General features: G+C 37.9%; 1 pseudogene; it reads left to right on the forward strand.

Annotated features, from left to right (window-relative positions):
- Positions 1-5,186: 5,186 nt before the first annotated feature.
- Positions 5,187-6,451, forward strand: LOC100011090 (lysM and putative peptidoglycan-binding domain-containing protein 3-like; annotated as a pseudogene).
- Positions 6,452-12,759: the final 6,308 nt, after the last annotated feature.

The raw sequence follows: 12,759 nt of genomic DNA on the forward strand, positions 1-12,759 counted from the left end.
CTTTTCCCAGTTGTCTTCAGCCTCTCTTAATTGTTTTTTAATTGTATTTTGAGTTCTTCCAAAGCCTGTGTCCATTTTGCTGGAGTTTCTGTGTTTCTGCTTGGTGTTCCCTGATCCTTCTCTGTTCCATTTGCTCTTTGCTCATTGCCTGGATAGAAGCTGTAGATTGTAATTTCATTTTTTTTTCTATTGTGTACTCATATTTCCCCTTCTTCTCCCGCTGTAGTACAAGTCTGTAGTCTTGTTCCTCTCATTATTTGCTATATCTGTGGGTTTGGGCTGTTCTGTCCTGAAGGAGTTTCTTCTCTGTTTTGCTGATTGATCAGGTTATTCATATCTTCCCTGGCTTACAGAAGAAGCTGAAAAGGAGCTGGGCTTCCACCCTGTTGTCAAGGTTGTTGCATTTTGTTGCAGCTTTTGCCCTTGGCTCTCAGATCAGTCTGTGGGGGAGGGATGTTGGAGTTTGAGCTTTGCTGCCTTCTGAAGGCTTCTTATCTGCCCCATTGATGAGACTGAGGCAGAGCAGAGGAGTTGATCTGCAAAGCTAGACCTTCCCTGAGGCTAAAACCTCCAGTAAAGGGGGGATCAATATGGAGCATCTTGACTGCAACTAGACTGCTTGCTCTGTGCTTCTCCTCCAGCTGCCTCTCTACCTCTTGTCTTCTACACCCTGAGCCTGGCACAAATTTGCTGGCAAGATACTCCCTCTGGCCTGCCTAGAGATTCCAGCTACTGCTGTAGGTGGGGGAGGGGTCCTGGGACCTTCCTTCTTCCTCCCCCTTAATCCTGGGTGTTCTAGAATTCAGGCTTTTGGGGATTGTGCCTTTTAAGTTGGGTCCAGGAGGAGGGTTCCCTAGCTCTGTCCTGTTCTTATATTTGGTTTTTAGTCCCCTCAAAGCATTGTGTTTTTGATCGTTGAGGAAGGGTTTATGGAGGTCTGAACTGTTTCAGTCTCTAAGCCATCATCTTGACTCTACCCCTAAGGGTTACTTTTAGGTAGAGCCAGAGAGAGGAAAAGAGATGGTGGCAGTTTGTTAATAGACTTGGATAATTTTCATAAAGTCCAAGACTTAAAAAAATTTTAGAAGAATTTCAGGAAAAGAACCTTGCTAATTCCTCAAATCAGGGGTCCCCCAACTATGGCCCACAGTCCACATGCAGCCACCTGAGGCCATTTATCCAGCCCCCACTGCACGTCTGGAAGGGGCACCTCTTTCATTGGGGGTCAGTGAGAGGAGCACAGGATGCATTCGCATCTGGTGCTCCTGTATGTGGTGGCGCCTCAAAGCTCAGCATGGCTCATGTACAGCACTACTTCCAGTGACATAATCCTTTGCATGGCGCCTTGTTCTGAGAGTAACTGAACATGAACGAGGCGCCGTGCAAAGGATTATGTGGCTGCATGATGGAAGAAGTCAGCATGGTGAGCGGCGATCTGGGGGAGGGGATTCTGCACTGTCTATACTGCTGCCCGGTATAGTGGTGGTGGTGATGGGCATGTGCAAGGTGTGACAGGCCCATCACTGCCAGCACTTCAGACTATGCCATCCCAGACAATGGTATACAGATTTGTTCTTAGGTTGTTTTTTTTTTTAATAGTCCGGCCCTCCAGTGGTCTGAGGGACAGTGAACTGGCCCCTTGTGCAAAAAGTTTGGGGACCCCTGACTCAAATAAAGAAAGTAAACTGTTTGAAGAAAGTGCCATAAAGAAACCTACACTACATCAGAAGATCCAGAATGAACTTTGGGATGTATTGAGTGAACTGAAGGGGGTTGAACATATCATTTATTCTGAATGTAAACTCTTACACCAAAGAGGATTCCTCCCTACGTGGGTTTTTGTCAATGTGCCTAGCAAACATTGGTTTTTCTCTCTCTCTTTTATTTTCCTCTTATCTCCAACTATTGTAATTTCCTCTTAATGCAATATTGTACGCACATTTAGCTAGTAGATTTTTAGAAGTATAAGCTGGTTATGTTAAGCAATTCATTGGGGAGACTAGTCTCCCAAAGAATCACAGGGGGAATTGTGAAAAGTGAATCAAACTCTCTTTGTCTATCAGTTGGGTGACTTTTAAGTTAATCAATCAAAAACTTAATTACCCCCTTCTTAGTACCTTATGAGTCACTAAGTATGAGATGTCACAAGTCACTTGCTAGAGTGGGTGACATCTCCAAAGGCCACTGCTCCCCCTCCCTCCATAACCACCCCCATCCCCAGCAGTGTTAGGAAAATTGAAAGACAATGATTGGTTCGGGTAAAGTGGGGAAGGGACAGGAAATGATATGTGAAAAGGTCTACAAAAAGTCCTGAACTTCCTGTCCAATGGATTTCTCCTTGAGGACTTTCTCCTTTGGACTTCTTTGGAGGATGGCTTCTTGGGGCTTTTGCACTTCAACTTTGATTTGAATCTTTGGGTCTTTTGACTGGGGTTTTAAGCTTTAGGACTTTGACGGAGCTTTGTGGAGTCAAGGATTTTCTTGTTGGGTTCACTGCTGCCTAGGTGACCTTAACTTACGAGGGTTTTTCTGAATTGGGACCTTGCCCAGATCCTCTGTTGGGGATCAAGCTTCATTTCACCAGATCAGCATTTAAGGTAGACTAGGTCTTCTTCTTACCTCTTTCCCTTCCACATTTCCCTCTTTTTACTAATGTTCCAATTAAACAAAATTGTTAAAAGCTGCTAAGAGTTTTCCTGACGTAAGGGATAATAATTAGAGACCACTTTTTTTTAATAACTCTCTTATTTAGTCAAAACATCAATTTAACCATTATAGACTATAAATTATAGTGATCACAATCTCCAATGGGCATTCATACCCAGCAAAGACCCAGGGGCTTGAAGTCTTTAAACCTTAACTTCTACCAGAATGGGTACAGAAAATGCTTACTTGTCCACTCAGGTTCCCAGGTGTAAGGGATATTGGGTAGAACTTGGTCCAGACAACACCTCCTTCATATCTTATGTAGGGGTGTTAGAAAGTTTTTACTGGATTAGATAGCATCTCAATTAAATTTTGATGAAAGAAGGAATATTTTGTTCAAATAGAATTTTGAAGGAAGCACATTCTAGCTCTGGAGGATAACTTGTTATCTATAAAAAGATAGGTGAAAGTTGGATAAGATTGGAAAATAGTAGTTTAAATTAGTTAGAAAGTATTGTATAGTGGGAAAAGATGAGATTAGTAACATAACATTAGATGTGAGCTGTTAGACAGTGAAGATACCCAAATTGAAAGGAAATAACTACATAGAAGGTGAAGTGTCTGACTCTATGTCCAGCTCACGACTTTTAAACGTCACACCACCTAGCTTTATCACAAGCGGGGGTGGGGTGGGGGGTGGGGTTGGGGGAGGAACTGCAGGAGCCTCAGTAAATCTCATCAAGTTCATGGCCAAGGCTTCCTGCTCTTCCAGCTACCTACTCTTCCACCTCCTTGGCTGCAGCTACCACCCGTGACCTCCCTCCCTTCCACCTGGTGAACAATTCTTTTCTTGCAAATGGTAAAGGGGGAGGTAAAGGGAGAAAAGATTTGAAGTATTGATTTTTGGTACTTTATTGAAAGATTTTAATCTTCATTTATTGTAAAATTGGGAAAAGGAACAGGCATTTTAGAAGAATCATTCTTAGGAGGGAAAGAGGAAAAAGGAAGGATAGTTGCTAAAGTGCCTTTTGTTTGGGGAATGGCTGAATAAATGGTGTTATCTGTTGGTGTTGGAATATTATTGGGCTAAGAGAAATAATGCACTGGTGGAATTCTGTGTGAACTGGCATGACCTCCAGAAATTGATGTGGAGTGAAAGGAGCAGAATATTATACACAGAGATGGATACACTGTGGCACAATTGAATGTAATGGACTTCTTTATTAGCAGCAATGCAATGATACAGGACAATTCTGAGGGACTTATGATAAAGAACGGTATCTATATCCAGAGAAAGAACTGTGGGAGTAGAAACACAGAAGAAAAACAATTGCTTGATCACCTGGGTTGAGCGGGATAGGCTCTAAATAATCGCCCTAATGCAAATATTAATAATATGGAAATAGGTTTTGATCAATGACACATGTAAAACCCAGTGGAATTGTGCACTGACTATGGGAGTGGGTGGGAGGAGGGGAGAGAAAGAACATGAATCATGTAACCATGGATAAATATTCTAAATTACTTAAATAAAAATGTTTTAAGACTAAAAAAATAGTTGTATCATTGTAACAATGTGATCCATGTGGAATAAAATTGTAGAGAAACTTAAATGACAGCCTGACACTCCTAGGAGTGTAAATTTCATTTTATATACCAATGGGGTCATGGGAGGTTCTTAAGCACATGAGAAACAGAGTTAGAATTGTACCTTGGTAAGATTATTTTGGCAGCTAAGAGGAAGCTGAAGAGAAGTGAATATGGGAACAGAGAGGGCAGTGAAATTGCAAGAGTAAAAGTAAAAGAAAATAGGAGACTCGATTATATTGGTGTAAATGAGAGTGGAAAGCAGAGAAGAGGGAGATAGTTCAGAGATAGGGCTTGGTAAATAAATTCATTAATTAAAATGAAGAAACAAAAGATATCTTAACATTTTTGACCAAACCTGAGACTTAATCAGTATATAAAGAGTCAGAGTGTGGAAAATAAGTTCAATCATGCTGTTGAATTTATAATTCATCATTTCAGAGGATTCGTTGTCTGGAAGCACTGAGAAGTTAATGTAATGACTTGCCCATGGAAGCTGCTTTAGGTAAATGAAGCTTTAATCCAAGTTTTCCTGATTCCATGGCCAGCACTTTAGCAAACTATCCTTCCTTTTTCCTCTTTCCCTCCTAAGAATGATTCTTCCAAAATGCCTGTTCCTTTTTCCAATTTTACAATAAATGAAGATTAAAATCTTTCAATAAAGTACCAAAAATCAATACTTCAAATCTTTTCTCCCTTTACCATTTGCAAGAAAAGAATTGTTCACCAGGCGGATGGGAGGGAGGTCACGGAAGGGAGGGAGGTCACGGGTGGTAGCTGCAGCCGAGGAGGCGGAAGAGTAGGTAGCGGGAATAGCGGGAAGCCTTGGCCATGAACTTGATGAGATCTACTGAGGCTCCTGCAGTTCCTCCCCCACCCCCACCCCCCACCCCACCCCCGCTTGTGATAAAGCTATGCGGTGTGACGTTTAAAAGTCGTGAGCTGGACATAGAGTCAGACGGGCAGCTGTGTTTGGATTGTGATCTGCCTCGTTGGAGGGACCATCCACATCGAAGAGACCGCAAGTCCTTTGGAGTGGACGAATCCACACCCCAGACTAAGTCCCTGCAGAGTTTGAGGTTATGGCAAGGAGGAATCAGACTCGAAATTTTCAGTTTCCAATAACTCAATCTGTGGAGAGCAACCAAATATATTAACTTGGAAGTAATACAGACACGCATATCTTTGAAGACGATGCTGAAGTAGGTGAACTTCAACCAAGAGGAAGAAAGTCAGAAGTACATCAAGAGAGAGAGGTGAAATTGTATGATTAACAAAAGATATACAGGAAGGCGATGCTTTAAACGCAATAGCCCTTCAGTACTGTTGTTGGGTAGCAGATATCAAGAGGGTTAACGGTCTCATCAGCGATCAAGACTTTTTGCACTTCGGTCTGTTAAAATGCCAGTGAATTGACTGAAACACATTACTCTCCCAAATGACGACAGACTTTCCGTCCTTCAGCTGCCCACTGTGCTCCAGAACTGCAGGAGATAGATATTCCCCCAACTTGGATCTTCCAGTTTCAAACGAGACTGCTGGGAATTTCTTAAAAGAAGTGGACAAAGACATAGAACAAATAGTAAAATGTACAGCCACAAAAAGAGAGAACTTCAATGAAAGAAGCTTTAGCAAAACAAGAGCTGATAGTAAAAGCTTTAGACATAAGGATCCCTATTACGGAGCAGACTGGGGAATAGGCTGCTGGACAGCTACCGTGATAATGTTGATTGTAGGCATAATAACTCCGGTATTTTACTTACTGTATTATGAAGTTTTAGTTAAAGTAGATGTTAGTCATCATTCTACAGTAGATTCCTCCCATTTGCACTCAGGAGTCACAGCTCCATCACAGCAGAGAGAAATAGGGAATGGAATAATTCCAACAAAAGGAACAAATGTTGAACAACAAGATGATTACAAACTTCAAAAATCAGAATTCTCAGTCTCCTTCTACATGGCATAAAACATAGCATTCAGTTCTGAATTATAATGTTTATAACTACAAATGTATCTGGAGAATCAGTTATATCAATTATTTACCACTACTGGGCAGTATTTTGGTTTATTGAAAATGTTTTTATTTCTTCCAGAGACTTTGTTTTGAACCATTTGCAAGTCAATTCTATATGAAAAATAGGCTTACTACTTTCTTTATGTTTTGAATGTTTATGTCAAAATTTCTCTTGTGGCACTGCAGAAATGAATATAGAAATTTCTCTAGAAAATTTTACACCCTCTTCTCTTATTTAAACATAGACGTGGAGTATATTTTTTTAAGAAAAAAATTTGGTTTAAGGTATTAATGTTAAAGTTATTCAGCAATGAATAGTAGCACTGGATGTATGCCACTGAAAAAAATCATTTTACTACTACGAGATGATAATATTAATTCATAACTCAAAATGTTTAATTGAGAAAACACTTGTTTGATTCTAAAAGTATTTGTGATGGGCACATTATGAATATGACACTACACAGTTTTCTGTCACTTATAATTCAGCATAAATACAAAATTAACAAAATCAGCAAGAGGAGATAGGACTTTCAAGTTGATATTAAAACCTCTGGGAATTATATAGTGAAGTGGTATCATTGACTAATTAGAATATTGGAGTAAATCAGAGGATCTGAGATGTTTAATTTGTTTAATTTTGGGGGCATTTCTTTTAATTGCTATGTCTATGTTTTGTTTTGGTTTTCAATAAAATGTACTTAAGACTTCTATACATTTGTAGTTCTTTGAAGAAAAGTACTACACATGTACAAATACATTATTTGGGGAAAAATTCTTAATGCCCTCTGATGAATTGTTGTAGTTCCATACATGCATCAACATGCCTTAATTAAATCGAATGCCTTAATTAAATGTTAGTGTTGCTATAAGACTTACATACTTTTTAGAATCAAACCTATACTTCAGTGTCCTAAACTTTCAATAGAATTGATGCTTGTATTGTATGTGTAGTGTAATTTGATTTTAGCTTTCAGTTAATCAAGCACAATATAGTGGGCAACACCTATGTATCTGTTGTCTTTTTTGTCTAATGTGAATTGTCAAAAAATGGTTCACTAAGAAAAAAATTGTAAACAGGGTCATTTGTTTTGGTGGGCCAAAAAGATAGAGTTCTTATTTCTTTCACTGATCCCTCATCTTCTCTATCTTCAAAGGGAATGATTGAAGTAGAAAGTGAGTGAAAAAGTTGTTTTCTCTCTAAACCACAGTGTATCATGAGGACCAGAGAGGAGGAATTGGCTAGGGATTTTTTGCTAGGGCTGGATGGAGATAAATTTGTCTTCTGAGGTAGATGATCACTTTACCTGTCACACCTTAACTTCATAGTAATCTGGCTAAACAAGCACTTGCCCACTGATTGACTATATTTATAAAACACAAAAGTGGTGCTGCCATAGAAGATAGATTGATGGAGTCTGACTTGCCTTTTTTAAATGTGTAATTTAATTTTTTTGTGTATTTTAGGTATATGATATTGCCGCACTTTCTGGGCATTATTTCCTAGTGTCTGATGTTTGAACTTGAGGATCATCATTTTGTATCTTAAGATCTATTGAGTGAACAATATGGCAAATGAGTAACCTAGACCCAGGATAAGAGAATCTTTTTTCTTTTAGAAGCAAAGCATTGTAAAGATAGAAGGAAAACAACACTTATCCCTTTCATATATTAGAAATTTGCCAGAATGCTTTACTAGTAAACACATGTACTCATTCCTATAAAAACAGCCTGAGAAATGAGCAACATTCATGAAGCCACCTAAATTATGTGAACATTCATTCTCAAAAAACAATCTTAATTTTTGAAGAGAGGAATGCAGTCTTTTTCTAATCCTTAGTCAGTGTTACCTTTAGCTTGTATGTACAATGCTTTTTAGTAAGCTTACTGAAAAACTAAGTTTTGAGGGGAATAAAATTTACAGATAGTAAAACTCAAATTATGTGAAGAATTTATACTGTTAATTAGATGGGTAAGCCAAAAAGTATCAATAATCGCCTTTTACTGGTGCTACTTTGAAATTATAATAGGGGCGTAATAAGTTACTAGGTAAATAAAAGCATGTTACTTTTATTTTAAACATGAAACCTGCCTAGATATAAAAACCACTTCTGCTCTATAGAATGTCATTTGGGGTGGTAAATGTGAACATAAAATACATCCTCTTGATTGCTAAGTAGTTCTCCCTCATTTACCTATCATGGCTCTGGAATACAAATTTGATCCTTAAATACAACAGCTGAGAGGGAATATGGTTAAACTTAGCAAAGAAGTACAATCTTAGTAGTTAATAAATTTTCAGTTTGTTAATGTGCTAATGAGCACCATGACAATGGTATGTGAAAGCTGCTTAATGTAATTTTCTCAATGGGGACATCTTTTTTGTTTTCTAAATGTAGGTTTTGGAAATGGGCTTTAAGGTTAAATGTATATTGAACTCTTATTCTGATAAGTGTTCAGATTTAATTGGCATACTTTATATTAGCATATGTCAAACTGACAAAAATACAATTGGAAAAATATACTTGGTTCCCTTGGAAATGTTTGGTTATAAATAAAAATATTTTATACTTGTGTAAAAAAAAAAGAAAAGAAAAGAACTGTTCGTGTGTTTTTGAAGAAGACCAATGATATCACAGTGTCAGAGTAAGTATTCAGCTGTAGTTGATCAAACCTATAAGGAATCTGGAAGGCACTACCATATAGAGAGCACAAATAGTCTGTTAGAACATTTAGAGTGGAAGTGACTCTTTGATTTCTCCATGGAGCTTAGAGCCTTTTTTGATGGAGGAACACCTTGCTAGATGTTCCTGTGCCAGCATTTTCCATGTCTTACAGTCAGTACTAAAGATTTTCTGAGATATCTCGAGACTATTCTCATACTACTTCTTCTGACAATGACATGAGCATTTACCTTGTGCAAATTCTCCCAAAAATAGTTTTATATAAGTATGCGTTTGGCATGGAGTTGCAATTTGTGCAACATAATTTAAATATATGGCAATTCAGCTTTAAAGAGGACCTCAGTGTTGGGTACTTTTATCTTGCCTAGTAATCTTTAGGATTGTTCCTAAACAATCTGGTTTTCTGGCATGATGTTAATAGACTGGCCAAGTTTAAAAAAATGTTAGCTAATGATTTCTGTGACATATATAAATAAGATGTAATGATGAACTCAGTAACAAAGATCTCATAAGAAATGGGAGGGTATTTGCTTGTAGTATTGCCAATCTAATGAAGAGAATTTTAATCTGAAAGGATGGAAAGGAAAAAAAATCCTCAAAAACCATAAATTTGAATTTTGTGAATGATACCAGGTATGGTATTAGGAAGGAAAAAAAAAGAACAGTGGAGAAGAAGCCCACCTCCAGAATAGACATAATAACTGAGAAGAGGGCCTTTAACTCAATGAGTCAATTAGCAATCAGTCAACTCATTTGTTAAATGCCTGTGTGCTAAACTTTGTAATAGATATTGGGAATGCAAAAAAAGTGTAATAGTCCACCATCAAGGAGTTCAGAGGGTCTTTCTATTTGTAGAGATATATCTATGATTTTAAGAACTTAATTATCCATTTATCCATAATCTACCTATTTACCTACTTTACTACCTAGTTTCTATGTACACTGACATATATGTTTCTAGCTTGGAACATACAATTATCATCTAGGGGATTCCTTCCCCCCCCCTTTTAATGTTAGGAATCACTCCCTACCATCTTCATATAGTTCATGTCCTTATTTTTTAATTAAATTTTGTTTTTTTAAACATTAAATATTGATTTTCTTTTTCTCCTGTCTCCTTCCATTCTGGAAATAAAAAACAAAATTCTTATAACAAATACATATAATAAGCAAAATAAATGTCCATTTAATGCATTTCTGGTGGAGTTGTGAATTAATCCAACCATTCTGGATGGGAATTTGGAACTATGCCCAAAGGGCTTTAAAAGACTGTCTGCCCTTTGATCCAGCCATACCACTCTGGGTTTGTACCCCAAAGAGATAGTAGGGAAAAATATGTGTACAAAAATATCCATAGCTGTGCTCTTTGTGGTGGCAAAAAAATGGAAAATGAGGGGATGCCCTTCAACTGGGGAATGGCTGAACAAATTGGGGTATCTGTTTGTGATGGAATACTATTGTGCTCAAAGGAATAATGAACTGGAAGAATTCCATGTGAACTGGAACAACCTGCAGGAAGTGATGCAGAGAAAGGAGCAGAACAAGGAGAACATTGTACTGTGACAAGGAAATAACTTTTAAAAGACTGATATATATATTAATTTAAGGTCGCCAAGGAATTCAGCTATGTAATTCCTAAATGAAAACTCAAGTCAGCCGTCAACCTTTTATGGAGTTTTAATTACAAACAGGAGGAAGAAAGGAATTAGAGATAGAGAGATAGAGGTAGAGAGAAAGGGGAGAGAAGGGAATAGGGCTTAAATACCCCTTCTGTTTAGGCTGGGCCAAAAGGCCCAAACCCTTAGATAGCTGGGGCAAAGAAAGGAGATCAGTCCCTATTACTCACGTGACCAAAATGGAGTAACAGTCTCAGAGCCCCCACCTTCAGCTTCCTTCAGAGCAAGCTTCTCAGAGCCCACTGCAACCACTCCGACAAACTCCTAAACACCCCCCCTCAGTCTTCAGACCCCTCTCTCTTTAAGGAAACCATCCAAGTTGCCTCCCCTCAGTTCTCACATCTACCAATCGCTGTCCATCAATTTCCCTGTGCCAATGGAGGCTCTAGCTTAACCCAGGACCGCCCAGAGGTCTCTGGCTTTGCACATGTCTGTTGAAGGTCATATTTTCAAATAATTAAATTTTTGATCCTTTGCTACAGCCCTTCCTAAATCCTGTTAACCTGAGTAGGGTAGAGATTGGAATAATTAAATTTTGATCTATGCTGCAGCCCTTCCTCAATCCTGTTAGGACTGAGTAGGGTGGAGATTGATTCCAAGTATCTCCATTGTATCAATTCTAAAATCAATCATGACTCAAAGAAATTCCTGTTCTATGCTTAAGCATAGGTCAAAGTCCTTTCCATTGTTCAGCAAAAGGTTTCTGTCCTAAAGTAATCTTAAGAAGGGAGAAGGGGGAAACTCTCATGCCAAAGGGGTTCACATTCCAATAGCCAAGACCCACTATCAATAGGAAATTTTTCAAGTATGAAATTTCCCAATGGTGAAATTTCCAACATTTATAAGTCTAAGAAATTTTGAGGTTTACAGTACACAGAGACTGATACACTATTGCACAATTGAATGTAATGGACTTCTCTACTAGCAGCAAGGCAATGATCCAGGACAATTCTGAGGCATTTATGAGAAAGATCACTATCCACATTCAGAGGTAGAACTGTGGGAGTAGAAACACAGAAGAAAATCAACTGCTTAATCACATGGGGATATGATTGGGGATGTAGACTCTAAATGATCACTCTAGTACAATTATCAATAATATGGAAATAAGTCTTGATCAATGATACATGTAAAACCCAGTGGAATTCCATGTCATATATGGGTGGGGTAGGAGGGGAGGGAAAGTACATGAATCATGTAATCATGCAAAAATATTCTAAATTAACTAATTAAATAATTTTTTCAATTAAAAAAAATAAATGTCCATATTGGCCATATCCAAAAATGTGTATTTCATTCTGTATTTTTAGTCTAATTCCTTTCTGTCAGGAAGAGGGCAAGATTTGTCATGCCCTCTGTATTCCAGATTGGCCACTGTATTATTCAAATTTTTTTACCTTTAAAAGTTGGTCATTTTCACAATGTCATAATAATATACATTGTTCCCCTATTAATATAATAATATTAATATAATATAATATAATATACATTGTTCATTTCCTTTGATTCAGATAAAAATCACCTTTTCCCTTCTCCCAACATACCGAATGAGAAAGGAAAGCAAAACCCTTTTCATAAACATGTATAATCAAGCGAAACACATTTCAGCATTGGTCATTTAAAAAAATGTGCTTTCTTTTTCATCTAAATTCTGAGTCCTTTATCTCTCAGTCAGTATGTAGGTAGCATGTTCACAAATCCTCTGGAATCATAGTTGTCTACAATTTTGATCTGTATTCCTAAATTTTTAAAAAATCATTTTTCTTTAAGTTATTTTATTTTATTTTTTTATTCCAAATTTTCAAAACCAGGGAGGAAGGTCTCTGACTTCCCTAGCTTGTATGAACAGACATGTTCATACAAATTAGTCCTCTCATGTTTTCACTTTTAACTTCACAATCTGGGAGTAACATTTACAATTTATTCTTTCCATATTAGTTCTGTAGCTGTGTATAATGTTCTCTCAGTTTCCTAGCTCCTCTTCTCCTGATGAGGTATGTAGTCTGGATCACATCAGGTGCCTGGTCAGTTACTTCGTTTCCCAAAGTCCTTCCTTAGTCAGTGAGGCTGAAAGTCCCTTCCTCAGGATCTGTAGACTCAGTGGTATCCACCTTTCAACCCCCATCTGTGGGCAACTGGTGGTCTCTGGAGC

The sequence above is a fragment of the Monodelphis domestica genome, chromosome 4 (assembly GCF_027887165.1).
Source record: "Monodelphis domestica isolate mMonDom1 chromosome 4, mMonDom1.pri, whole genome shotgun sequence".
NCBI lineage: Eukaryota > Metazoa > Chordata > Mammalia > Didelphimorphia > Didelphidae > Monodelphis > Monodelphis domestica.